Here is a 27,422-nt window from a genome sequence, read left to right as displayed (position 1 = left end):
GATATCTCCTTGGGCTTCCTGGCTGCTCTATTCATTTAGTGGGCAGGCAAACCGGAGAAACAGGCCGGCATGCATACACATGCCAGGAACCTGAGAGAACACCATGCCCTGCTTAGTTGTTCTTAGGTAGGCTGCCTGCTGTGATTTAACACTGAGGATTTAAGCCTGGGCACTAAGTGGGCCTTATCTAAGGAGAGCAAAAAGATGTCAAGCCAAATTCCCAAAGACTTGAAAAGGAGATCCTTTAGCAGAGAAGCAAAGATACGGCTTAAAATTCGATGCCTCAGTTTTGCTTCCATTTCTACAGTGGCATATAGCACAATCCAGGCAACATCGATTTGTGCATTTTGGAAACCTGATGCACTGAAGTTCCAACCTGAGATTCTTGTTTATTTTATAGACTGATTCATATGTCTGAAAATCAGACAAAGCTTTAGAGTGTATATTAACACACTTGTCATGATTTCATCTGCCATGACATATTGCTTAGCATACATCAGTGAGGTCTTTGGCCAACCAGTCTGAATCTCCTTGAGCAACAGGACCATTACTGCCCCGTGCCCCCAAACTAAAGCAGTGTAGTATGTAGAAAACTTGAAAAGGAAAAATGATACATTTTATTTGATGCAAGGAAACTTATGTATCAAACATTCTTCTGTGCAACATGGTACTGTCAAGCCTGAGACTGCTAAAGAGTTCAGAAAAAAAATTAGAGAATAACTAAGAATTGAAAAATAATTCAGAATAACAGAGGGTATCTTAGGCATGAAAGGGAAGGGTAGGTAAAAGAAGGAGCAAAGGGGGAAACGATAAAGGGTGGACTGAAAAAAAATCTTTAAGACAAGAATGTAAAGGAATTTAGATGTTTAAACAAGAATATAAGGGAATACTCTGGAATCCAAACATCTCTTCAAAAAAAAATGTGTGTAAAAACAAATGATCAGCGCAGGAACATTCTTCTCTTTCCTTCCTTCTTTTCACCCACAGTTTAAAAAGTGATTTTATAAAGGGACCTGAAAAGAAGAGACTTTTGTAAAGAGACTTATTTAACACAATTCATTTGTTGAAACACTTACCAAAAAGATTAAGGTCACATTTGCTCATTAAAAAGGGGTCTATACAAGCATACCTCATTGTATTGCTCTTCACAGATACTGTTTTTTCCAAATTGAAGGTTTGTGGCAACAACCCATGAGGGGCAAGTGTATAAACATCATTTTTCCAACAGCCTTTGCTCACTTCATGCCTGTGTGTCACATTTTGGTAATTCTGCCAATATTTCAAAGTTCATCATTATTACTTTGTTACCATCTGTGATTAGTGATTACCACTTGCTGAAAGCTCAGATGATATCATTTTTTAACAATGAAGTGTTTTTCAATTAGGGTATGTACATGTATGTTGCTTTTTTTAAGCCTTCATGCTGTTGCATTCTTAATATAGTGTGGTATAAACATTACTTTATTATGCACTGGGAAACAAAAACTTCATTTGACCTCTGGCATTGCTCTATCCATTTTATCGCAGTGGTCTGGAACCGAACTGTAGCATCTCCAGGGTATGCCTGTACTCATCACATACAGGACATTTAATACTTTTAATAACATTTTCCACAAAGAATGAGAGGAAATGGCAGAAAAGTTAGTGACAGTATTTACATTTTCCAACTGGAGGGAATGCAACTCTGGAGGGTATACGAGGTCACTAAAGTGAGCCAAACGTAGAGAAGGGAGCGATATTTATAGTCGGCTGACTTCAGTTCTTTTGGGTTAAGGCCACTCCTCATCTTGTCTTTGGAATTCACCGGCTCCCAGATCACGGGGCCCAGGCCGGCGAGGCCTCAGAGCTCCTGGACCAAGGCAATGCTTCTTTTCCCTGCAGCTCTCTCGGAGGGCGCCCACCTCCATCTCCCTAACCTGTGCCTCAGCACATTGGCAAAGAACCCAGAAAGAGAAGCCGGGGAGCGGTGGGTGAATAATGTGTGTAGTGTGGCTACATTTTTCTTTTCTTTGTGGCAATTGCTACCACGACCTGGCAGTTCCCAGCTGTGGTGCGTGAATTCTGAGCTTCCAGGCTTATTCACATGCCGGCTGACTGGCGCTCACGTGGGGTATTAAAGTTGTCGAGACGCGGGGGTGGGGGGTGGTCCACGCGACGAACTCCTGAGAACGCGCAGCTCCGTCGTGTGCGGCGCGCGCTCTGCGTCTATTCGATGCGGCTTCCGGAAACAATCCGGCCGCGCCAAGGCGACGGTAGGGCTGCTCTGTGAGGAGGGGTCGCCGGGCCGTACGGAGGAGAAGTCGCCCCCGCCCCACAACGACAGCCCGGCGCCCCACTGCCCGGGAGGAGGTACCGCTGCCGGCAGAGGGGCGCCGGGCCCCACGGACCCTTCGGCCGCTTCCGCCGCAAGCTCGGCTCCCCTCGTGTCCGGGGCGGGGCGGGGCGGGGCGGGACCGGCGCCTTCTCAGTGCGCGCGCGCAGCGCCGCGTCTCGTGGAGGCCTACCCCTCCCCCCAGCCCCCCCGCCCTCGCCGCTTCTCCCCACCCACCCCCCGTGTGAGAGCCGGCGGCGGCGGCGGCGGCGGCGGCGGCTGCCGAGATTGGAATCCGCCTGCTGGCGTTCGGCGGAGGAGGAGGAGGAGGAGGGAGGAGGGCGGAGAGAGCGGACGGGGAGAGCGGGCAGGAAGGCTCAGGCTCCCGTGCGTCCATCCGCGCAAGACGAGGATCGCACGGCCGCGCGAGGGGCGACCGGGCCGGGGCCGCTGCGCGCCGAGGGCGGAGGCCAAGCCGGGTCCCCGCCGCGCCCCGGCGGTTCGCCGCGCCCACCGCGCTCCGCGCCGTATACTAGAGGATGAGTTTCCCGGGGTCCGGGTGAGTTGGCTGGTCCGGAGCGTGCGTGTGCGCCCCGAGAGAAGCCGGCCGCGGCGGGGAGGCCGGAGCGGGCTCGGGGCGAAGTTTCGGAAGGAACCGGCAGCGCGCGGGAGGCCAGAGATGGGGGCGGCCCGGCCCGGCGGCCCCGCGGGGTCTCATCAACCCGTCTGTGTCAGGCCGCGGCCGACTGGGCCCCGCCGCCCTGCGCCCCCACTCTGGGCTCGGCCCCGCCGCAGACCCCGGCCCACGGGACGGCCGACGTCGGGCCCGTGAGGCCCCCGGCAGTCCCCGCAGCCCGGCCCCTCTTTTGTTCCTCAACTCCGGGTTTCGGGCCGAGTTTGGGGAGGCGGTGTGGACGAAAGCTGACTTCTAGGACGCTTCTTGAATCCTTAAATGGGAAAGGCGCTCACCTCCCTTGCCCGGGAACTGCGAGGTTGATATTCAAGATCTGACTCTCTCCGCTTTTGCAAAAAAGAAAGAAAATATCTGTTTCGTGAGATGGTAGAGCGCGGAGGAGTTGCATGTCCTTCCTCAAAACTTGCTGGCGGGAAGGTGCCAGGTTTCTCGGAGGTTCACCTGTTGTCCTGCGCTGCCTCCGCTGCCATGTCTGTTGTGATTCTGCACTTCGGTTTCTGAAAACTTTCTGCTGGATTGAATGTAGCCCGTTTCTTTGCTTTTTCCAGACTCCTAGTGGAAAGGTTTGGCAAGAAAAAAAGCTTGCGTCAGGGAGGAAAAATAATGTGCAGTGTGTTAGTGTGGCGTTTTGTGACTTGTACTCTTTCATGCTCTTGGATATTTTAATTTGGTCCGAGTGCTGCAGGTTTTCTCTTTCAAACGCTTAGCATACTGTTCTGAGTACATAGTACGAACTTGGCACATTCACCTGTGTTACGTCATTTAATCCTTCGATAACTGGTTATTGCTGGTTACTGTATTCCTTATTTTCAGACGAGGAAACCGAGACGCAAGGAGGTTAAAGAGCTTATTTGAAGGGAGCTGGGATTTGAACCCAGAATTTTCTCTATTATTCAGGAACTGTTCAAGTGAGACATACGAGGAGTTAAAACAACCACAACAGAAACATCTTTTTGCACTTTTACGTTTGGGAGCACTTTACGGTTACCTATACTTGAAAAGATTGTTCTGTTGCTTAAGTTGAAAACAACTTTATTGTATTTACTTATAAGAGTTCAATTCTGAATTAAAGTAGAATATAACTTCATGCTTATTGTTTTCAGTTCTTGAAATAAAAAGTTTGTGAACCAGAATTATTTAAATATTTAAACTTAAAGCATTTAAAACACGGATAGTTCTGAGCTGGAAATGGGGTGAGTTTACAAAAAGGCAGCTTGAAATTTAGAATGCACTTCTATTAAAACCGGTATTCATTCTATTCGTTTTTTTTTTTTTAACCTCCTTGCACATTCTCCGTGGAACTCATTTAAAACTTTGTTTCCTTCATTTTTCCACATCCTTTACTGAAACGATTGAGGCATCCAGTGGGAGCTCCTTGCAGAATTTACTGGATTTCCTCCCTTGCGTGTGCTATTCTTTCAAGCTGTCTTGTTGCTGCTTTTCCTTTTCAAGTCATATTAATATTTTTTAAAAGTGTGTCCTTATAAAAGTAATACATGTTCAATAAAGATAAATTGTAAAGCTTGTGAGCCAAATTGAAGTAAAATTAAAATTCAGTCTTTCATAATCCCATCTCTAAAGATTGCCAGAAGTATTTTATTTTTCTGCCTTCACTTCCTGGCCATCCATCCACATCTTAACCTCTTGTTACTTGGATTTCACCTTCACAAAGGTCACCTATAACCTAATCAACACATTTAAATTCCTTTTCTAAATTAACTCCCTGAGCTCTCTGTTAAAAAGGCTTCAAAATTTCATTCTTGAAATGCCTTTACATGACTTTTATTCATCTGTCCATTTCATTCAACGAATACTACTGTGTTCAAACATACCATGTAAGGCAGTAGGATGCAACACAAATAAGCATCTTGCCCTCATGGAGCTTAAAACTGGGGGTGACATATATTGAATGAATTCTATAATTAAATATAATTGTGATTATAATTAAAATGCAGAGTAGTATCAGAGCTTAAAATGGGAATTTGACCTGGTGCTGGTGGGGCAGGGAGAATCTGAGAAGTCCTTTTCAAAAATGTTACTTTGAAACCTAGGGCAATTCTGAAGGATGAGTAGGAATTAACTAGATGAAAAGAGGGCATCTGTGGCATTATACTGACTTTGTTCCTCTGTGCCCTCTTTTTTGCTTTCTGTTCTTCGTTCTTCCCAATTAGTAATAAGTGTTCTCCAAGTTTCACTCTTCAGTATGTCTCTAGACCTTTGACATTATTGTGCAGTCTCTTTTGTCTGAATAATTCTCAGATCTCTACTCATTATTCTTCTCTGCCATTTAAATCCTTGTTCTTCCAACTGCTTTCTGTATATCTTTATCTGGTTGTTCTGGTTCAGATTGAACTCTTCTTCCTTACCAAACTTGTTTCCCTTGTTCCTTATTTCTGTTGATGTCATAGCATATCCAAACCTTTACCCATTCCATGACATTTTGTCTGTAGCTAACATCTTTTGGTCCTACTTTAATGGTATTGCCATGGTTCTCTCTGTCCCTGCAAACTCTAGTATCATTCCTAATGTGTGTTGGTGTCAGGGTTACAATAGACTCATAAAATGAGTTGGGTAGTTGTCTTCCTTTTTCTCTTTTCAGGAGTTTAGCCTAAGATACTTTTTTTTGGTTGAGAATTTACAGACTTCACCTGTAAGACCATTCAGCCCTAGATTTCCTTTTTTGGAGAGGACTTTTGAGTACAGTTTCAACTTAATAGCTGTTCTGTATAGGTTTTCTGCTGCTTGTGTGAATTTTAATGTTCGATATTCTCTCCAGAAATTTGAGTTTTCTAATCTAGTGTTATTTGCTTTTTACTCAGTTCTTTTTTTCTCTGAATTTCTTGGATTTGATGTATATTAGTGTGCAGTGTTCTATACTGATTATATTTGGTAATGTTCCTTTTTTTTTTTTTTTGCCTAATGGAATCAGGTTCTCATCCCAGTTGGGCCAATGTTACGGTCTTCTTGCCTTCACTTCTGCCTTTACCCAGGTTATCTTAATGTATTTCTGCCTAAAACTTGAAGTCCAGTTCTTGTCATTTCTCTGTTTGGAAGTTTCCAGTTTTCTGTTCAATGCAGTCCTTTCCATGGGATCTCCCCTGGATTTTCCTTATTCTTACCTCCCATGATTTTTGCTTCCTGCACATATTCTTTTTGCCCTGTTCCTGCTATTGCTTATACTCCCCTCTACTTGTTTAAGGTGCATATATGGCCGGTTGGTGTATGTCCAAGTCCTATCCATTCTTCAAACCCAATTTCAGATTCCGTCTCTTTCTGAACTCTTCTCCATTTTCTTCTTCTGAATAGAATCCCTTCTGAGGGAAGGGATTTTTTTTTTTTAAGCATGAAATTTTTAGATATTTTCTTGTTCCACTTATTTGTATTTAAAAAAATCAACTTTATTGAAGTATAATTTATATATAGTGATAAGCACACATGTTAAGTGTGAGGTTCCATGAGTTATTTGGTTTTTTTGTAGGAATTTTTATACAAGTATTAGATTTGCTACTAGACTGCACACTGGGTCTGTAACTGACTATATTACATGTTAAAATGAATAAATGGAGAAAGCCCCTGTCTAGCCCAGGAGTGGTTGGGTATCATTTATAGTTGTATTGATCTGACTTTTGGATCTTGAGAGCAGGGAGCCATGGAAAGGAAAATGGATTTCCTCTCAAGCTAAATTTTAGACTTGAAAAGTCTTTCCTTCTTCCCCTCTTCCACCATTTATTAGTGCTTGTGCTTTTAGAATGCCTTTTTAATACCTCAAGGTTCATATTAACCAGGTCATTCCAACTCTCTAATACTTAAAAGATTTACAGTTGAGTTGTATTGTATTATGCCAGTTAAAAGATGTACCATACTTTTTAATAGACCACTTGTAAAAAAAAATATACTTCTAGTTAATTTTAAGAATCCATTGATTATAAGATGCACTCTAATGTTGGAGATCCTAAAATATGAAAAATATTATGTGTGCCTTAGAATTGATGACTAGGGTTTCTTTTATTCATCAAAAGTTCTATTCCTTTAGTGTAGATGTTGGGAAAAATAATTTAAACCACACTTATATAGGAGTGATTTATAGCTCTACTATTACTATGAAAGGTTATTTTTTAAAAGAGAATGCTTATTAAACCTCTTTAACAAGTAAACTATTCCAGGCATTATAGAGAAATATTATTTTTGGAAGGGGTCTCCCACAATTAGGTATGTCAGTCTGATTGCAGGGCAGTTTGAACAACAGCTTTATGTATACCTTCCCTCCCCCCTTAATTTCTTTCACTCATTTTCTGAACTCAGAGGTTCTCTAAGCGCTGGTAGTTTTCACCAAATGGCACATATAACATAAGGGGGGAATTGTGGAAGAGTTGTGATAGCCAGTTTTATGGGTTATTTTAAAGACAGTATCCAGTATTTGTATGTTATCATTAAAATTCATCAAATCCTTAATGTTTCAAAAAGTAAATACAAACATAATTGTAAATGTTTGGATGTTTTCCTAAATCATAATTATATTGTGTATCAGTTTTTATAGCTAATATTTTTAAGGCAATCAGTTCTTAAAATATATAAACAAATGGATGTGCTTGGAGACCCCCAACAGTGTTTTTTTTTGTGTGTGTGTGTGTCAGTTTTTTTTTTTTTAGATAATTATTTTTTTATTGAAGGGTAGTTGACACATGGTATTACATTACATTAGTTTCAGGTGTACAACATAGTGATTCAACATTTATATACATGACAATTCTAGGTACCAGCTATCACCATACCAAGCCCCAACAGTGTTTTTTTTTGAAGAATGTGCTCGTTAGAGAAGGAGCTTGAGCTGAGGTGATCAGTGTGCTCCATTTCAATGTACTCTTGGCCCATTGGGTCCCTAAACCAAGTTCATATGGGCAGGTTAAATATAGGACTAATGAATGAACATTGTATAGAAAGGAAATTATTCTTGAGTATCTTTTATTAAAAACAGGTGAATCTGAGCTATTCTGATATTGTGGATGCTGTTACTGTTACTTTTATACTTTTTGTATTTCTGATGAAATTTTCACAGTATATGTTCTACCACTAATAACATCAGAAACAGTGGAGCTTGGCTACTGCTCTAGCCATATGTAATTGGCTGTGACCTAAGAAGGATGGGGTATGTCAAGTGTAAGGATAAAACAGGATCTGCAGTTTAGGGAGATTAGTTACATAGTAGAGAATCCATTCGAACAGAGGAAGACTGAAGGTACTGAAACTTTTAGGGACACTGTTCTATCCTGGCACAGACTTAGGGTGGTAGTAGGTAATTAGGGCCTAGAATGGTAAGGACTTGATAGTTATCTGTGGGAGAGAGAAGTAATGGGATCGGCAGGGACTCCCAGGTTTCTATCTTGGGAACCTGGTAGGGTAAATGTATGTTGTTGGTTGAGATGAAAGATGTGGAGGGAAAGTAGTTTGTGGTAATAGTTTTGATCTTAAGGAGTTTGAGGTGCCTCTGAAACAACCAAGTAGAAATTTCCATTTGGCAGTTGCACATGCTGATCTGGAATTTGACAGCGGTTTGGGCTGGTGATAGGCATTTGGGAGTGATTATCATGTAGGTTCTGTAGTCCACTAACAGGAATTGGGTGACTCTCTCAAGTGACTTTTGCTTGCAAGTGATAAACTAAACTTAGACTAGCTTAAAGGGCAAAAAGGCTTTATCCCCCTGTCACGTTCTTTGAAGACAGGAAATAGACATGGCTAAATCTGATTGTTCAGATGATATAATCAGGGATCTGTCTTTTCTGTCCACTTTTTTAGCCCCATTTTCAGACAGGTACTTTGACCTGGCAGAGGAGGACCACTGGCAACTCCAGGCTTATATGGGTTTTACTGCTGTGGATTCAAAAGGGTATGAAATAGGCACCTTTTTCCTAGGTCCGTCTATTTTATTCTGTCTCATGGAGAGATTTTTACTGGATCTACATGAAGTCTGGGTACGATCATTGGCCAGGCCTGGCTTACATGCCAATGGGATCAGTCAGGGAGCTGGTTAAACACTGGGACTGATGGCTACCTGAGACCATATGAGATGGGGACATGGTTGTTTTCCCCAAAGAAAGGCTCTGGGCAGGTAAACAACGTAAGTCCACATCTCTTGGTCCTTAATTTCTTTAAGGTCATTTTTTGAGTATCTGAAGAAAAAAACACAAATTAACAATTTTGTGTGTAATTTTTTTTGGGGGGGTATAATTAATCGACAATTACATGAGGAACATTTTGTTTACTAGACTCCCCCCATCACCAAGTCCCCCCCACAAACCCCATTACAGTTGCTGTCCATCAGCATAGTAAGATGCTGTAGAATCACTACTTGTCTTCTCTGAGTTGCACAGCCCTCCCCATCTCCACCCCCCTACATTATACGTGCTAATCGTAATGCCCCCTTTCTTTCCCCCCCCCCCTTATCCCTCCCTTCCCACCCATCCTCCCTAGTCCCTTTCCCTTTGGTAACTGTTAGTCCATTCTTGGGTTCTGTGTTTCTGCTGTTGTTTTGTTCCTTCGGTTTTTTCTTTGTTCTTATACTCCACATATGAGTGAAATCATTTGGTATTTGTCTTTCTCTGCCTGGCTTATTCACTGCGCATAATACCCTCTAGCTCCATCCATGTTGTTACAAATGATAGGATTTGTTTTCTCCTTATGGCTGAGTAATATTCCATTGTGTATATGTATCACATCTTCTTTATGCATTCATCTACTGATGGACACTTAGGTTGCTTCCATTTCTTGGCTGTTGTAAATAGTGCTGCGATAAACATAGGGGTGCATCTGTCTTTTTCAAACTGGGCTTCTGCATTCTTAGGGTAAATTCCTAGAAGTGGAATTCCTGAGTCAAATGGTATTTCTATTTTGAGCTTTTTGAGGATCCTCCATACTGCTTTCCACAATGGTTGAACTAGTTTACATTCCCACCATCTGTGTAGGAGGGTTCCCCTTTCTCCACAACCTCCCCAACATTTGTTGTTGTTTGTCTTTTGGATGGTGGTGATCCTTACTGGTGTGAGGTGATATCTCATTGTGGTTTTAATTTGCATTTCTCTGATGACTAGTGATGTGGAGCATCTTTTCATGTGTCTGTTGGCCATCTGAATTTCGTCTTTGGAGAAGTGTCTGTTCAGTTCCTCTGCCCATTTTTTAATTGGATTATTTGCTCTTTGTTGAGGTGTATGAGCTCTTTATATATTTTGGATGTCAGCCCTTTATTGATCTGTCATTTATGAATATATTCTCCCATACTGTAGGATGCCTTTTTGTTCTCTTAGTGATGTCCTTTGCTGTACAGAAGCTTTTCAACTTGATATAGTCCCACTTTTTCATTTTTGCTTTTGTTTCCCTTGCCCGGAGAGATATGTTCATGAAGAAGTCACTCATGTTTATGTCCAAGAGATTTTTGCCAATGTTTTCCTTTTGTATGTAATTTTATGGTTATTTTATGGACCTCATGTCAGGAACTACTGGTATATATACCAAAAACCTAGGACAGCCCTGAGAAACACCAGTTGAAGACCTAGGTAGAGAAGAAATTAAATAATCCTCTAATTGTAGTTACATTAATATCTACAAAAGGGAAAGTATTCATGAAGTATTTGGGAGTGTGTGGTAAGGGAATATGGGGTGTTTGGAGTGCAGGTGCTTTGGAAGGCTTTCCTGAGAAAGTGGTCCATAGAGTGAGACCTCAGACCATAAAGGAGAGGGAGAATGTCTCTGGAAGTATTCAGTAGTTTTGAAAGCTGAGATTTAGCTTTTTTTTTCTTTTGTAAACCTATGAAGAAATATATTTATTGTGGATAATTTGAGAAATACAGAAAATTTTAAAGAAGCAGCAGAGCACTTAAATTTTGGCTTCTGGTGTTATAAAATAACATCTAGTACTGCTTGTATCACTGCATTAGTTCTGCAGTCTTGGATACTACACTAAAAAAACCTAACTGGATCTCCAGGCTGAAAAAGTGAAAGAGACTTGAAGAAATTTAAGGTCTGATTAAAAAGAAAATGAAAGAAAATTCTGTGACTTTAATGAGGAGCAGTTAGTTGCTGAAATTGCAGGTCATGTAATGCTTTTGGCACTGATGACATCACTGGATTTCTGACTTTTGGCTGAAAAGTCACTTCCTGCCCTTGCAGTCATTTTAAGTAATGAAGGGAATGGCATATGACCAGGGGTGTTCTTCCATGCCCTGCTTTCTTACCTCCTTTTTTGAGCATTAATCTTTTTTCTTCAGCCTTTAGAAACTATTTGAAGTGTTATAAGCTCTCAGTTTTGAAGTTAAGAAATTTGGAGGAGACTTTTATGGTTGTGATACTGTTTTATGTATATTGAAATTGGTGGGTAGTTTTCTTACTATCAATGAAAATTTTTTGTAGTGTATTTCAGGAGCATAAGATCTTGAGTGGTGAAAATTTGTATTTAAGAATATTTTAGGTTTTTGGCTACAAAGATAAGTATTAAAGGTTAAAATTTTGGTGAAATTCTTCATACTACATATTTAATTTTAAAATGTCATGAAATAAGAATATTTAGATGATAATTATTCTGAAGTATCTTAAATCAGCAAAATGCATTCTCTTGATGACAGATTTTTTTTTATTGCTTCATTTCAATAATCTTTCATGTAATATAAATGTTGGGGGAAAAACTGCATGTTGAATTCATATGTGTATCTGAGTAAAGAAAAACAAGTTAATTTTCCTGAAATACTGCTTTTGGTCATCATTCCTATTTGTTGACTATTTTTCTCTGGTTTCTTATTTGCTTACAATATAAAATTCACATTGTCTCAGACTGGCCGCCTCCTCTGGCCCAATCATCCTTTTCTGTCTCATTCACTTCCTATTACTCTTTTTTTAGCCTGTGACGCCTGAATATCCAATTCTGGGTTTGGGATTAGAATTCTTAGACCTAGATTGTCCACTACAGTAGCCAATGCCACATGTAGCTGTTGGACATTTGAAATATGGCTAGTCTGAATTATGTTGTTAATAAGAATTTGAAGTTAATAAGAAAAAAAAGAATGTAGAATATCTCCTTGTGCTTTTAAAATATTGATTACTATTGAAATGATACTGTTCTGAATATACTACTAATGTATTGGATAAAGTTATTTAAAATAATCTCACCAGTTTTTTTTTTTTTTTGCTTTTTTAATGTGGCTCTTAAAATTTTTTTCAATTATGCATTCTGTTAGACAGTGCTGCCTTGGACTTTCCATCCCCATTCTTTACTTACCAGAATGCTTCTAAATCTATCATAAATCTCCTGTGAAGCCTCCCAGTGATCCAGGCAGAAAGCTCTTCTGCATCATTGTTTAAAGGCATTACTTTGGTGTTTCTTGTACCATCTATCAATACATTAGATTTCTTTACTACAAGCCTTCTCAGCTTTTAATCTAGTGTGTAACTCCAATGTAGTTTTCCTAACTGTATATTACCATAGAACCTGCCTTTGTTTGTTCTACTTACAGAAGTTTATATGTATTTGTGGTTGAACTTCAAACAATAGAGGTGAAGTAGAAAGTGAAAGTCTTCTGTAATCCTCCCCTTGCCCACACCACAGATTACCAGTTAAAAGTATAGAGGTGGGGGATCAAGGGAAGATGGCGGCATGAGTAGTTCAGTGGAAATCTCCTCCCCAAAACATATATATTTATGAAAATACAATAAATACAACTATTCCTAAAAGAGACACCAGTGGATGCAGTATAACAGCCAGGATACATCTACATCTGCAAGAACTCAACATCACACGAAGGGGGTAAGATACAAGCCGTGGCTAGGCGGGACCCGAACACTCCCCCACCCCAGAACCCGGCGGGAAGAAAGGAGTCAGAACAGGGAGGGAGTGAAAGCCCAGGACTGCTAAACCACCAGCTCTAGAAATCCACACTTGGAGCACAGACACAAGGTGCATGGGGTGCTGGATATTAGAGAAACGGAAAAGCAAAACCTGTGGGCAGGTCCCCGCAACCGGCGCCCGTGAGACCAAAGAAAAGCGAGTGCTTTCTGCAAGTCTTAGAGAGACAGGGACCCCACAGCTGGACGACGTCGTCCCGGCACACTTAGCCAGCAGCTGGGAATCCCGGGGAACTTTAGGTGCCCTAAACCCCAGGGTGGCAGTGCAGCTCTGAAGCCCCTCATGGCACTAAGCAGCCTGCCAGTCGTTCCTCCAACTGGCACGGACCCCGACACACTGACCCAGTAGTGGGAGAGTGGCAGTGCGCACCGGGGGCAGCGGTGCTGGACGGGACCGGGAGTGGCTCGCCTGCGCCGACGGGACCAGGAGCGGCTCGTGCAAGCCCGCCGCAGCGGTGACCAAACAGCCTGGGTGCGGCCTGAGCGTGTCGGTGGCAGTGGCGGGCACCAGAGGAGCCAGGGAGAGGTCCGCGTGGGAGAGGCCCGCGTGCACCTGCAGTGGTGCCAGAGGGAGCAGCCATACTCCCAGCAGCCAACCAGAATCCCAACCTGTTGCACAGCCGCCCGGGCCAGACCCAAAGGCTGCTCCTGGCACACAGCTGCCCGGCAGGGGCATTGCTATTGCAGAGGAGCGCACCTGGCGTACCTGCCACTCCTCGCAGGGCTCTGCGCTGCTCTGATGGAGACCCCGCCCACAGCAGCTGAGGGGATTAACCCGGAGGCTGCTCCAGGAGTGCGGGTAACCGACACAGGCAGTGGAGAAGGGCAAGGCATCCAGCAAGCAGAAAAGGACTTTCTTCTCCCAGCTGACACACCCGCAACCTGCCTACAGCCACCGCTACCACCATGAAAAGGCAAAAAAATTTAGTCCAGTCCAAAATACTTCAGACAACATCTGAGAGAGGATCTGTAGAGACAGACCTAACCAGTCTCCCTGAAAAAGAATTCAAAATAAAAATCATAAACATGTTGACAGAGTGGCAGAGAAATATACAAGAGCTAAGGGATGATGTCCGAAGGAAGATTACAGAAGTGAAACAATCTCTGGAAGGATTTATAAGCAGAACGGATAAGATGCAAGAGGCCATTGATGGAATAGAAACCAGAGAACAGGAACGCATAGAAGCTGACGCAGAGAGAGATAAAAGGATCTCCAGGAATGAAACAATATTAAGAGAACTGTGTGACCAATCCAAAAGGAACAATATCCTCATTTTAGGGGTACCAGAAGAAGAAGAGAGAGAAAAAGGGATAGAAAGTGTCTTTGAAGAAATAATTGCTGAGAAATTCCCCAAACTGGGGGAGGAAATAGTTGCTCAGACTACGGAAGCACACAGAACTCCCGAGAGAAGGGACCCAAAGAGGATAACACTAAGACACGTAATAATTAAAATGGCAAAGATCAAGGACAAGGACAGAGTATTAAAGGCAGCCAGAGAGAGAAAAAAGGTCACCTACAAAGGAAAACCCATCAGGCTATTATCAGACTTCTTGACAGAAACCTTACAGGCCAGAAGAGAATGGCATGATATATTTAATGCAATGAAACAGAAGAGCCTTGAACCAAGAATACTGTATCCAACACGATTATCATTTAAATATGAAGGAGGGATTAAACAATTCCCAGACAAGCAAAAGTTGAGGGAATTTGCCTCCCACAAACCACCTCTATAGGATATCTTAGAGGGACTGCTCTAGATGGGAGCACTCCTAAAAAGAGCACAGAACAAAACAACCATATGAAGAATGGAGGAGGAGGAATAAGAAGGGAGAGAAATAATCATCAGACTGTGTTTATAACAGCTCAATAAGCGAGTTAAGTTAGACACTAAGGTAGTAAAGAAGCTAACCTTGAACCTTTGGTAACCACAAATCTAAAGACTGGAATGGCAGTAAGTACATATCTTTCAATAATCACCCTAAATGTAAATGGACTGAATGCACCAATCAAAAGCCACAGAGTAATAGAATGGATAAAAAAGCAAGACCCATCTATATGCTGCTTACGAGAGACTCACCTCAAACCCAAAGACATGCACAGATTAAAAGTCAAGGGATGGAAAAAGATATTTCTTGCAAACAACAGGGAGAAAAAATCAGGTGTTTTAATACTAGGATCAGACAAAACAGACTTCAAAATAAAGAAAGTAACAAGAGATAAAGAAGGACATTATATAATGATAAAGGGCTCAGTCCAACAAGAGGATATAACCATTATAAACATATATGTACCCAGTACAGGAGTACCAATACATGTGAAGCAAATACTAACAGAATTAAAGGAGGAAATAGAATGCAATGCATTCATTTTGGGAGACTTTAACACACCACTCACTCCAAAGGACAGATCCACCAGAAAGAAAATAAGTAAGGACACAGAGGCACTGAACAACGCACTAGAACAGGTGGACCTAATAGACATCTATAGAACTCTACATCCAAAAGCAACAGGATATACATTCTTCTCAAGTGCACATGGAACATTCTCCAGAATAGACCACATACTAGGACACAAAAAGAGCCTCAGTAAATTCCAAAAGACTGAAATCCTACCAACCAACTTTTCAGACCACAAAGGTATAAAACTAGACATAAATTATAAAAAGAAAGCAAAAAGGCCCACAAACACATGGAGGCTTAACAACATGCTCCTAAATAATCAATGGATCAATGACCAAATTAAAATGGAGATCCAGCAATATATGGAAACAAATGACAACAACAACACAAAGCCCCAACTTCTGTGGGACGCAGCAAAAGCAGTCTTAAGAGGAATGTATATAGCAATCCAGGCATATTTAAAGAAGGAAGAACAATTCCAAATGAATAGTCTTAATGTCACAATTATCGAAATTGGATAAAGAAGAACAAATGAGGCCTAAGATTTGCAGAAAGAGGGACATAAGAAAGATCAGAGAAGAAATCAATAAAATTGAGAAGAATAAAACAATAGGAAAAATCAATGAAACCAAGAGCTGGTTCTTCGAGAAAATTAACAAAATAGATAAGCCTCTAGCCAGACTTATTAAGAGAAAAAGAGAGTCAGCACACATCAACAGAAACAGAAATGAGAAAGGAAAAATCACGACGGACCCACAGAAATTCAAACAATTATTAGAGAATACTATGAAAACCTGTATGCTAACAAGCTGGAAAACCTAGGAGAAATGGACAACTTCCTAGAAAAATACAACCTTCCAAGAGTGATCCAGAAAGAAACAGAAAATCTAAACAGACCAATTACCAGCAACGAAATTGAAGCAGTAATCAAAAAACTACCCAAGAACAAAACCCCGGGGCCAGATGGATTTACCTTGGAATTTAGCAGACATAATAACCATTCTCCTTAAAGTTTTCCAAAAAATAAAAGAGGAGGGAATACTCCCAAACTCATTCTATGAAGCCAACATCACCCTAAAACTAAAACCAGGCAAAGACCCCAACAGGAAAGAAAATTACAGACCAATGTCCCTGATGAACGTAGATGCAAAAATACTCAACAAAATGTTAGCAAACCGAATTAAAAAATAGATCAAAAGAATCATACACCATGACCAAGTGGGATTCATCCCAGGGATGCAAGGATGGTACAACATTAGAAAATCCATCAACATCATCCACCACATCAACAAAAAGAAGGACAAAAACCACATGATCATCTCCACAGATGCTGAAAAAGCATTCGACAAAATTCAAAATCCATTCATGATAAAAACTCTCAACAAAATGGGCATAGAGGACAAGTACCTCAACATAATAAAGGCCATATATGATAAACCCACAGCTAACATCATACTGAACAGCGAGAGGCTGAAAGCTTTTCCTCTGAGATCAGGAACAAGACAGGGATGCCACTAGAACTAATATTGAAATTCAGCAAAGTTGCAGGATACAAAATTAATACACAGAAATCTGTGGCTTTCCTATACACTAACAATGAACTAATAGGAAGAGAAATCAGGAAAACAATTCCATTCACAGTAGCATCAAAAAGAATAAAATACCTACAAATAAACCTAACCAAGGAAGTGAAAAACCTATACCCTGAAAACTACAAGACACTCTTAAGAGAAATGAAAGAGGACACTAACAAATGGAAACTCATCCCATGGTTCTGGATAGGAAGAATTAATATCATCAAAATGGGTATCCTGCCCAAAGCAGTATACAGATTCTATGTAGTCCTTATCAAATTACCAACAGCATTCTTCAATGAACTGGAACAAATAGTTCAAAAATTCATATGGAAACACCAAAGACCCCGAATAGCCAAAGCAATCCTGAGAAGGAAGAATAAAGTGGGGGGGGATCTCACTCCCAAAACTTCAAGGTCTTCTACAAAGCCACAGTAATCAAGACAATTTGGTACTAGCACAAGAACAGAGCCACAGACCAGTGGAACAGAGTAGAGACTCCAAACATTACCCAAACATATATGGCCAATTAATATACGATAAAGGAGCCATGGACATACAATGGGGAAATGACAGTCTCTTCAACAGATGGTGCTGGCAAATCTGGACAGCTACATGTAAGAGAATGAAACTGGATCACTCTCAAACCCCATACACAAAGTAAATTCGAAATGGATCAAAGACCTGAATGTAAGTCATGAAACCATAAAACTCTTAGAAAAAAATATAGGCAAAAATCTCCTGAACATAGACATGAGTGACTTCTTCATGAACATATCTCCCCGGGCAAGGGAAACAAAAGCAGAAATGAACAAGTGGGACTATATCAAGCTAAAAAGGTTCTGTACAGCAAAGGACACCATCAATAGAACAAAAAGGTATCCTACAGTATGGGAGAATATATTCATAAATGACAGATCCGATAAAGGGTTGACATCCAAAATATATAAAGAGCTCACACACCTCAACAAACAAAAAGCAAATAATCCAATTAAAAAATGGGCAGAGGAGCTGAATAGACAGTTCTCTAAAGAAGAAATTCAGATGGCTAACAGACAAATGAAAAGATGCTCCACATCGCTTCTCATCAGAGAAATGTAAATTAAAACCACAATGAGATATATCACCTCACACCAGTAAGGATAGCCATCATCAAAAAGACAAACAATAACAAATGTTGGCGAGGTTGTGGAGAAAGGGGAACCCTTCTACACTGCTGGTGGGAATGTAAATTAGTTCAACCATTGTGGAAAGCAGTATGAAGGTTCCTCAAAATGCTCAAAATAGAAATACCATTTGAATTCCACCTATAGGAATTTACCCTAAGAATGCAGCACTCCAGTTTGAAAAAGACCTATGTACCCCTATGTTTATTGCAGCACTATTTACAATAGCCAAGATACGGAAGCAACCTAAGTGTCTATCAGTAGATGAATGGATAAAGAAGATGTGGTACATATGCACAATGGAATATTACTCAGCCATAAGAAAAAAACAGATCCTACCATTTGCAACAACATGGATGGAGCTAGAGGGTATTATGCTCAGTGAAATAAGCCAGGCAGAGAAAGACAAGTACCAAATGATTTCACTCGTATGTGGAATATAAGAACAAGAGAAAACTGAAGGAACAAAACAGCAGCAGAATCACAGAACCCAAGAATGGACTAACATTTACCAAAGGGAAAGGGACTGGGGAGGATGGGTTGGAAGGGAGGCATAAGGGCGGGGAAAAAGAAAGGGGGCATTATGATTAGCATGTATAGTGTGTGTGGGGGGCACAGGGAGGGCTGTGCAACACAGAGAATACAAGTAGTGATTTTACAGCATCTTACTACGCTGATGGACAGTGACTGTGAAGGGGTATGTGGGGGGGACTTGGTGAAGGGGGGAGTCTAGTAAATAAAGGTTCTTCATGTAATTGTAGATTAATGAGACCAAAAAAAAAAAATCAGATGTGAAAGATAGGTATCTATTATCTCTTCCATCTTCCACTGACTTCTCCCAGTGAAGTAATAAACTTTAGAAAATGAAAAAAAAAAAGTATAGAGGTGAGTGTAATATTTCTTTTTCGTTATCTTCATTTTTCTCTTTCCCTCTCCCCAGTCCAAAAAAAAATAAAGTCTTTTCTTTAACTTTTCTTTTTTCACTGAATGTATATGAGCATAAGTCAAATTTCTTTAAACTGCATTTTTAAAAATGCATTCTCTAAAACTAAAAATTTGTGAAATGAAGAATATACTGTTAGACAACTCCCTCTCCCTTGAATATATTCCTCCAGTAATAAGTCTGTTTGTTAATTGAGTGGCCTAATTCTCTGTGTTGAGTAAACTTTTGTTCTTCGTAAAGTTACTCAGTGTTTCTTGTTCTTTCTTGGTATTTTATCAATTTACATAGAAGATGGTTTGTGACAGGTTCATTGAGAAGAAACAACAACAAAGTTCATTTTGTTAAGGTTAAGCAAATAAAATCTTTATAGCAAGAAGGTGCTGATTTCTTAAAAGAGTAAAGGAATCTTGATACATTTACAGTGACTTTTTCTGGATTCCAAATAACCTAAAAGGTTCATTAACCTTGAGCTACTTATATGTTATCTGTCCATATATATTTATTGTATTCTGTACCTTCCTGTTATTAGGTTTGTGACCTTGCATCAAAGTAGTTGATTAGTTGATCTTTCAAAGTCTTATTTCCTCATATATATAATGAGGATAATAGTCCTCTTGCTGGGTTGCTGTGAAGACTAAATGAGTTAGTGCAGTCAAGCACTGACCACTGTTCTTGCCACATAGTAATGCCTAACGAATGCTGGTGAAGATGAATATTTGTGTGTGAGAAGTTGACGTCAGTTTTATCTTCAAGGCAGTTTGAATGGCTGCACATATGGGGTCCTTGAAAATGAAATCTAATCCCAGTACCTTCTGAAAGTGTTATTTTTGTTGGTATTAGTACAACACTGGAATTTGTGAAGTACTTACGTATACCAACAGTACTGGCAAATTGACATAGAGGCTTTGTTGCTTTTCCTGTTTTATACCTCAGTCTGAGGCTAATAAAGGTTAATTGTCTTAGTAAGGTCAAACAGTAAGAGAAGAAAGCAGCTAGAATGAGGTTTTCCCTGGTTATCTCAGAAAAGGGATTAGAACCTCAGAGTTAGATATAAAGTGAAATTGAGGCCTCTGCATTCTAAAGAAAAAGCCCAAGCACTTAGTAGTGAATCTTTTCCGGGCTTACTAATGTGACAGAAACTTGCCAGATGCTGGGGAGGGCAGTTGGGTGCACCAGTCCCTGCAGAGGCTAGTTTGCCTAGGGGGAACCTAATTTTTTGCTCCTTTCTTTCTCCCTTTAGGGTAGCCTTCCCAACAGGCTTCACATGGAGAGGTCTAAGAGAACTGGTCCTGAAGGTCAGGGATACTAGCAAAAAGTGGAGCAGAACATCTCATTACCTAGGCGATAGCCATTATGCAGCTGATTCATTTATTTGTGTCTGTCTGAGCAAGGGATAAAGAAAATTGGAGTGAGATCTCAGTGTGGACAGAGTGGGTGGCAGTGGAAGAGCTTGCATTTGTTTTGAATTTTTGAATTTGGTTTTGAAGTTCATGTGGGTAATTCAGGAGGTAAGGAGACATTGGCTATCTTGGCAGGGCTGACTCTTCTGGAGAGGGTAACTACAAGTAGTTAGAAGAGGTTGAGATAAGCAGATCTTTAGGTAGGGAAATGTGTAGTGGGTTAGAGCCCCTCATCCCTCAGTCACCAAGGAGCCTCAGCTCGTCCCCAGAGGGAAAGCCATCATTTGGCTGCCTGTGATATGGACAGTATAGTCAGTATTAGCCAGGGAAGTGCCAACAACCACAGAGGACAAAAATAGTCAGACACTGAGATGGTTTATTCTGTTCTTCATCCCTCAACTCCCTCAAAGTAGATCAGATCACACCTCTTTCCCACCTGAGCTTTCTCAGACCGTAGGCCTGAGAGGAAGGGGGTCATTATAAGATTGACAATTAAAGTTTTAAACAGCAATAAATTGGACTTGACTTTTAATAACTGAAAGCTACTGGAAAGCTCTAGGAATTGCTCCAGATGTCAGTAAGGGGTAGGAAAGGGAAACTGGACCAACCACAGTTGGGGTAGATACTGGAGAAAAATAAAACCATTTCTCACTTTTTTACTGATTTCAGATCTTTTATTAAGTTATATAAGTATCAGTTTAAGTTCCTACTAAAGCACCTCTGACACCAGACCTCATTCTTTTCTCTATAAAGCTGCTAGAGTATTAGACATGACTGTTTGATCTTAATGGTTCTGTTTCCAAGTGCATTCCAGTTTTGTTCAATGTAATCTTAGCATTTAGCAGATTTTACTTAATTCTAACTACTTCCATTTATAAACTATGATAACCTTTTTAATTGGAACATTATAAAATATTTTTTCCCTTAGTTTTTATGGAGTTGTTGGGTTTATCAAACCTTGGAAACATTAAATAAAATAAAAAGCATGTTTAAGAGATTTTGAGTTTATGAAGTTTCAAGTTAATTTTTAGCTGTTATATAGAAAAGGCAAGTGGATTCTAGTTTAAGTGATGTAGAGCAAGAAAATACAAGATGGAGATAGATTAGACAATACCTACTATATTTTCCTTGCTTTCTCCCTGGCCCTGTTTTAAGTACTTTGCATATATTAATCCATTTAATCCTTACAGATATTCTGTGATACAGGTGTTATTATCAGTTCCCTTTTACTCATGAAGAAAATGAGGCCACAGAAGTTAAACACCTTGTCAAGAGTTGCCCAGCTGGTGTCAGAGCTGGGATTCAAACTTAGGTATCCTATTTAGCGTCCATGTTGTTAATACAGAATTATATTCATTCCCAAACGGAATAGGATAATCTTAAAATGAGGCTGTGTACTACACAGGCACATAAACATGTTTTACTTTGTTTTTTGCCTGCCTCCTCTTATTCCCTGTTTTCCACTTAAGAGTAGATGAGTTTGCCCGTGTTTGCTGTAGTGTTACCTGAGGTACCTGGTAAAACATCTCTGCTATCTCCACTATCTCCAGGTCTAAATATATATATATATATATATATATATATATACACATATATATATATTTGATGGGTTAAAGTTGATTGACTTTAAACAATTCCTAGTTCTCTTTTTAATATTTAAGATTTGTTAGAAAGTTTTCATGGGTAACTTCTTGATTGATATTCTTTGAGTTGCCTAATATTTTCCTTTGCATCATAGAGAATATTAAAAGGTCAGTGGAATGCAGTTACTTTTTAAATATTTATCCGGAATCCTTCCTGTAAACACTTTTTAAAACCAGTGCTCTATTGTATATCTCATTTTTGAGATATATATAGAAATTTAATTGTTGATAATGATCACACAGACAAGCCTTTTTCACAGCTTTGCCATGGCTCTTACTCTTAAAATAGTGGAAATTGGGTAGATATATGCATGACATAATTACGTTATTTGTGTAGTTTTAGAATACATTTAAAATCTACCCTGTGAGAGAACAGGGAGAAAAAAAGAAAAAATACCATCACTCAATTGAAAATGAAAGTGAATAAGCCCATCTGTGGGGCAGTTTTTGGAGTCAAGTAAGTTGAGAAATGAAATCTGATACTTATTTACCTGTTAATGATGCTGAGACTGTCTCCTGGAATATTACTAAATTCCTTAGGTTGCTCCAAATTATTTAAACATAATCACCGGCATGTAGACATTTAAAAATAATCCCTTTACTTTCAGGTTTTTCTTCAAAACAAAAGCTTTTTTTGTCTCCTGATTACAAAAGTGATGCTCACTGAACCAATTTAAAACACAGAAAAGCCCTGAGAAAAAAGTAAAAAGTTCCTCATATTCATACTACTCAGAGATAACATCTGAAACTTTTTGGTATACACAACGTAAGTTTTAAAAATAATCTTACTACTGAATATTTCTCCCATAAGTTAAGAATTTGAGAAAACCAGGTGAGGAAAGATGAAATTCTGTTGTTCCTTGTGTAAGTTTGTTCATGCATTAAACCTGAATGTCTGAACCTGAAATACAAGAAAGTTAGAATTAAGGGAGGAGAATTGTCTAAACAGAAATACAAAGATTTGGAAATTTGGCTGTCTTGAGTTACCTGATCATCTTTTTTCATGTATATTTTCCCATTTTCAGCTTTGCAACTTCTAAGCTTTAAAGAAAAAGTTAAGATGTTTCAAATTTGATGTGTTTTTCTGTAATAATGAGCTGAAATAGAATAAGATGTGGGGCGGTAGAACCTAAACTGAGGGAAGTCAGAAACCATATGGAAATAGAAAATGCAAAACCTCTAGCAGAATGAAGCCAGAAAGAATGGAATCTAAACACTGGAATTATGCATCTGCTAGGCAGCTGTGCATTCCTTATTCATAGGTTCTGTTGTAGAAATAGCAAAAGAAACTTTGGGAAAGAAAACTATCGTCAATAGATGGAGCATATATTCTTTATCACTATGACGTATATTTAAAATTACACAGTGTATTCATCTTTAAGTGGATTACTCTATTTTAGGAGTTGTAAAAATTCTTTTTCAAAAATAACATCACTTTTGTGTAAACTAAGGTTTCCTATTTATATCTTCAGTACTGAATCAACATTTTATTAAAATACAGATGGGCTCGTGAGTGATAATGAAGACTGTGGTGCTGTGTGAATTTAGCCGCTTTCCTTTTTGTCAGTATTTGGGATAAGTGGCCCTTCAGTGTTCAGCCTTTTAAAAGTCAGCTCTTCTGAGTTGTCTGAACGATCAGGCAATTTCAAGCAGTTGCAATTTAAAAATGGAAAGGCGTGAAATGTTATTTAGTCCTAAGCTGCTTTGTAATTACATTTGTATAGCTTTATAGTTTAAAAAGCACTTTTATATCCATTATCCCCTGTGATCTTCATTGTCTTGCTAATAACCTTTTTTACTCTCTTAACTTGAAAATTAAGACAGAACATTATCAATTTAATTAGTGATTCTAATGCTTGTTAGTTTTTCCTAACTATAAAGGTGATGCATCGTCAGAATTTAGAAAACATGGAAAAGTAGAACAAAAAGGAAAATGTCCCCAACATCTTAGAATCATTATTAACATTTAGTATAATTCCTTTCAGTCTTCTTTTTCTATTTATATTTTTTGAATAGTTTGCCCTGATACTGAGCATCTAATAATTTTGTGTGTTAAAATTCACATCTTAAGTTTTTTTTTTGGTATTATTAATATACAATTACATGAGCAACATTGTGTTTACTAGATTGCCCCCATTATCAAGTCCCCACCACATACCCCATTACAGTCACTGTCCGTCAGCTTAGTAAGATGCTATTGAGTCACTACTTGTCTTCTCTGTGCTATACTGCCTTCCCCGTGCTCCCCCACACTGTGTGTGCTAATCATAATGCCCCTCACTCCCCTTCTCCCCCCCCCGCCCCACTGCCCAGTCGCTTTCCCTTTGGTAACTGTTAGTCCAGTCTTGGGTTCTGTGATTGATTCTGCTGCTGTTTTGTCCCTTGTTTTTGCTTTGTTCTTATGTCCACAGATGAGTGAAATCATTTGGTACTTGTCTTTCTTTGCCTGGCTTATTTTACTGAGCATAATACCCTCTAGCTCCATCCATGTTGTTGGAAATGGTAGGATTTGTTTTCTTCTTATGGCTGAATAATAGTCTTAACTATTTTTGATAAAAAATTATTCTTAACCATTTTTTGGAGATACCTTTTCAGTAAATTTGTTCCTATTTGAGGGAAAACATTTTATCCTAGGATCATTTTTTTATCTCTACCTCTGTCTGTGTATCTATATCTATAGATACGGAGAGTGGTTAAGAACTTGGGTTTAAATCCCAACCCTGATTTGGTTTAAATCCTACATTTTCTTCCCAGCAGTTTTGGCAAATTAATATCTCTGTGTCTGTGTCCTCATCTGTAAAATGGGAATTCCAACTTCATGGAATGGTTGTAAGTACATCTGTATATATACACATACGTGTTTGTGTGTGTGTGTGTGTGTGTGTGTGTGTGTGTGTGTGTGTATAACCTTTTATATCTTAGAACCATATCTGACTCATAGTAAGCACTGTGTAAGTTTGTTTCCTAATAAAATTTTAGATGAGGGGCCATAATTGCACTGACTGCTCATTGAACTAGCAGACAAAAAAATTGCTAAGGATATAGAAAATTTAACAACACAACGGAAAACTTAACCTAATTAGTATATATATATATATATATATATATATATATATATATATATAGAATACCACACCCAGTAAGGATAGAATATAACCCACTTGCTGTGTCATAGAGCAAGCTACAACAACAAAGGGTTGAAATTATACACAGTGTCCTCTGACCATAGTGGAATTAAGTTAGAAATCAGTAACAAAAGATAATAAAATCTTTGAAAGTAAGCAGTGCACTTTTAAATAACACATGGGACAAATAAGTTACAAAGGAATTGAAAATTGTTTTGGATTCAATAATAATGAAAATACACGTCATACGAAAATTTGGAATACAGTTAATTCTGTATTAGAGGAAATGTTATAGCCTAAAATACATATATTAGAAAAGTAGAAAAGTCAGTGATTTAAATGTTCATCTCAAGAAATTAAAATGATAAGGATTTCCTCTTTCTAAAATTTGATTGGATAGAGTGTGGGGGAATTTTATGTTTTGAATCAAATTCCTTTTTTCATAAGATGGGAGGAAAGGTATGGTTGACTAAAGGAGGTTTATTTTATTTTCCCATTAGTACGTTTGAAATCCCTCTTCCCAAAACTTGATTCCTACTCTACTTGGTTTCTAGGAGGCTTTATCTCAGTATCCTTTATTAAAACTTTACATTTTCTTGGGCCTTCCATAGAGCCCTTGACTTTTCTAAGGGGAAAGAAACAAGCTTTCTGAGGAAGCAGAGGCAAGAACTCTGAGATTATCAGTTTTAGTCTTCGTAATTATTTCTACGTCTTTCAGACTTGGAAAGTGTAATTCAACTTGACAAGCATGAATGAGCACCTGTTACAGACCAGAGACTGACCTGGCTTGGTCCATACTAGTGAAGTTCTGCTTTCATGGAGCTTATGTTCTAGTAGGGCAGAACAGCATTAAAAAACACAAGGCTACCCAGTTAGATGATTACAGTGTGGTATGGGTGTTAGGAAAGAAAGTTTAGAGGACTAAGAAAGTGGATAATAGCATTCCTAATAAGCTTACTTACATTGACAAGGTGATGAGATATGTAAAAAACTGATTAGAATAAAATGGGGAAATAGACCCATAGAAAGTAATAGAAAATATGTTTTAAAAAGATGAGGGTGAAAGACCTATACCCTGAAAACTACAGGACACCTTAAAAGAAATGAAAGAGAACACTAATAAATGGAAATTCATCCCATGCTCTTGGCTAGGAAGAATTAATTTTGTCAAAATGTCCATCCTGCCTAAAGCAATCTACAGATTCAATGCAATCCCTATCAAAATACCTACAGCATTCTTCAATGAACTAGAGCAAATAGTTCTGAAATTCATATGGAACCACAAAAGACCCCAAATAGTCAAAGCAATCCTGAGAAGGAAGAATAAAGCAGGGGGATCTCGCTTCCCAACTTCTACTACAAAGCCACAGTAATCAAGACAATTTGGTACTGGCACAAGAACAGACCCATAGACCAGTGGAACAGACTAGAGAGTCCAGATATAAACCCAAGCATATATGGTCAATTAATATATGATAAAGGAGCCATGGATATGCAATGAGGAAATGACACCTTCTTCAACAGCTGGTGTTGGCAAAACTGGACAGCTACATGTAAGAGAATGAAACTGGATTATTGTCTAATTCTGTACACCAAAGTAAACTCAAAGTGGATCAAATACCTGAATGTAAGTCATGAAACCATAAAACTCTTAGAAAAAAATATAGGCAAAAAATCTCTTGGACATAAACATGAGTAACTTCTTCATGAACATATCTCCCTGGGCAAGGGAAACAAAAGCAAAAATGAACAAGTGGGACTATGTCAAACTAAAAAGCTTCTGTACAGCAAAGGATACCATCAGTAGACCAAAAAGACATCCTACAGTATGGGAGAATATATTCATAAATGACAGATCCGATAAAGGGTTGACATCCAAAATATATAAAGAGCTCGCACACCTCAACAAACAAAAAGCAAATAATCCAATTAAAAAATGCGCACAGGATATGAACAGACACTTCTCCAAAGAAGAAATTCAGATGGCCAACAGACACATGAAAAGATGCTCCATATCGCTAATCATTAGGGAAATGCAAATTAAAACCACAATGAGATATCACCTCACACCAGTTAGGATGGCCAACATCCAAAAGACAACAACAAATGTTGGCAAGGATGTGGAGAAAGGGGAACCCTCCTACACTGCTGGTAGGAATGTAAATTCATTCAACCATTGTGGAAAGCAGTATGTAGGTTCCTCAAAAAACTCAAAATAGAAATACCATTTGACTCAGGAATTCCACTTCTAGGAATTTACCCTAAGAATGCATGAGCCCAG

The 27,422-nt window shown here is 39.3% G+C and overlaps 1 protein-coding gene across 2 annotated transcripts in view; it reads left to right on the top strand.

Moving 5' to 3' along the window:
* Positions 1-2,711: 2,711 nt before the first annotated feature.
* Positions 2,712-27,422, top strand: part of BMPR1A (bone morphogenetic protein receptor type 1A) — a 178,589-nt gene continuing 153,878 nt past the window's right edge. Inside the window, exon 1 of one of the 2 annotated variants that reach the window (XM_036926539.2) lies at positions 2,712-2,870. The gene's annotated coding sequence lies outside the window, so the exon portion shown is untranslated. The remainder of the gene's footprint in view (positions 2,871-27,422) is intronic. The other variant, XM_057505841.1, reaches the window with a different exon arrangement.

The sequence above is a fragment of the Manis pentadactyla genome, chromosome 8 (genome assembly GCF_030020395.1).
Source record: "Manis pentadactyla isolate mManPen7 chromosome 8, mManPen7.hap1, whole genome shotgun sequence".
NCBI classification, from domain to species: Eukaryota; Metazoa; Chordata; class Mammalia; order Pholidota; family Manidae; genus Manis; species Manis pentadactyla.
This window is presented reverse-complemented; position numbering and strand designations above follow the sequence as displayed.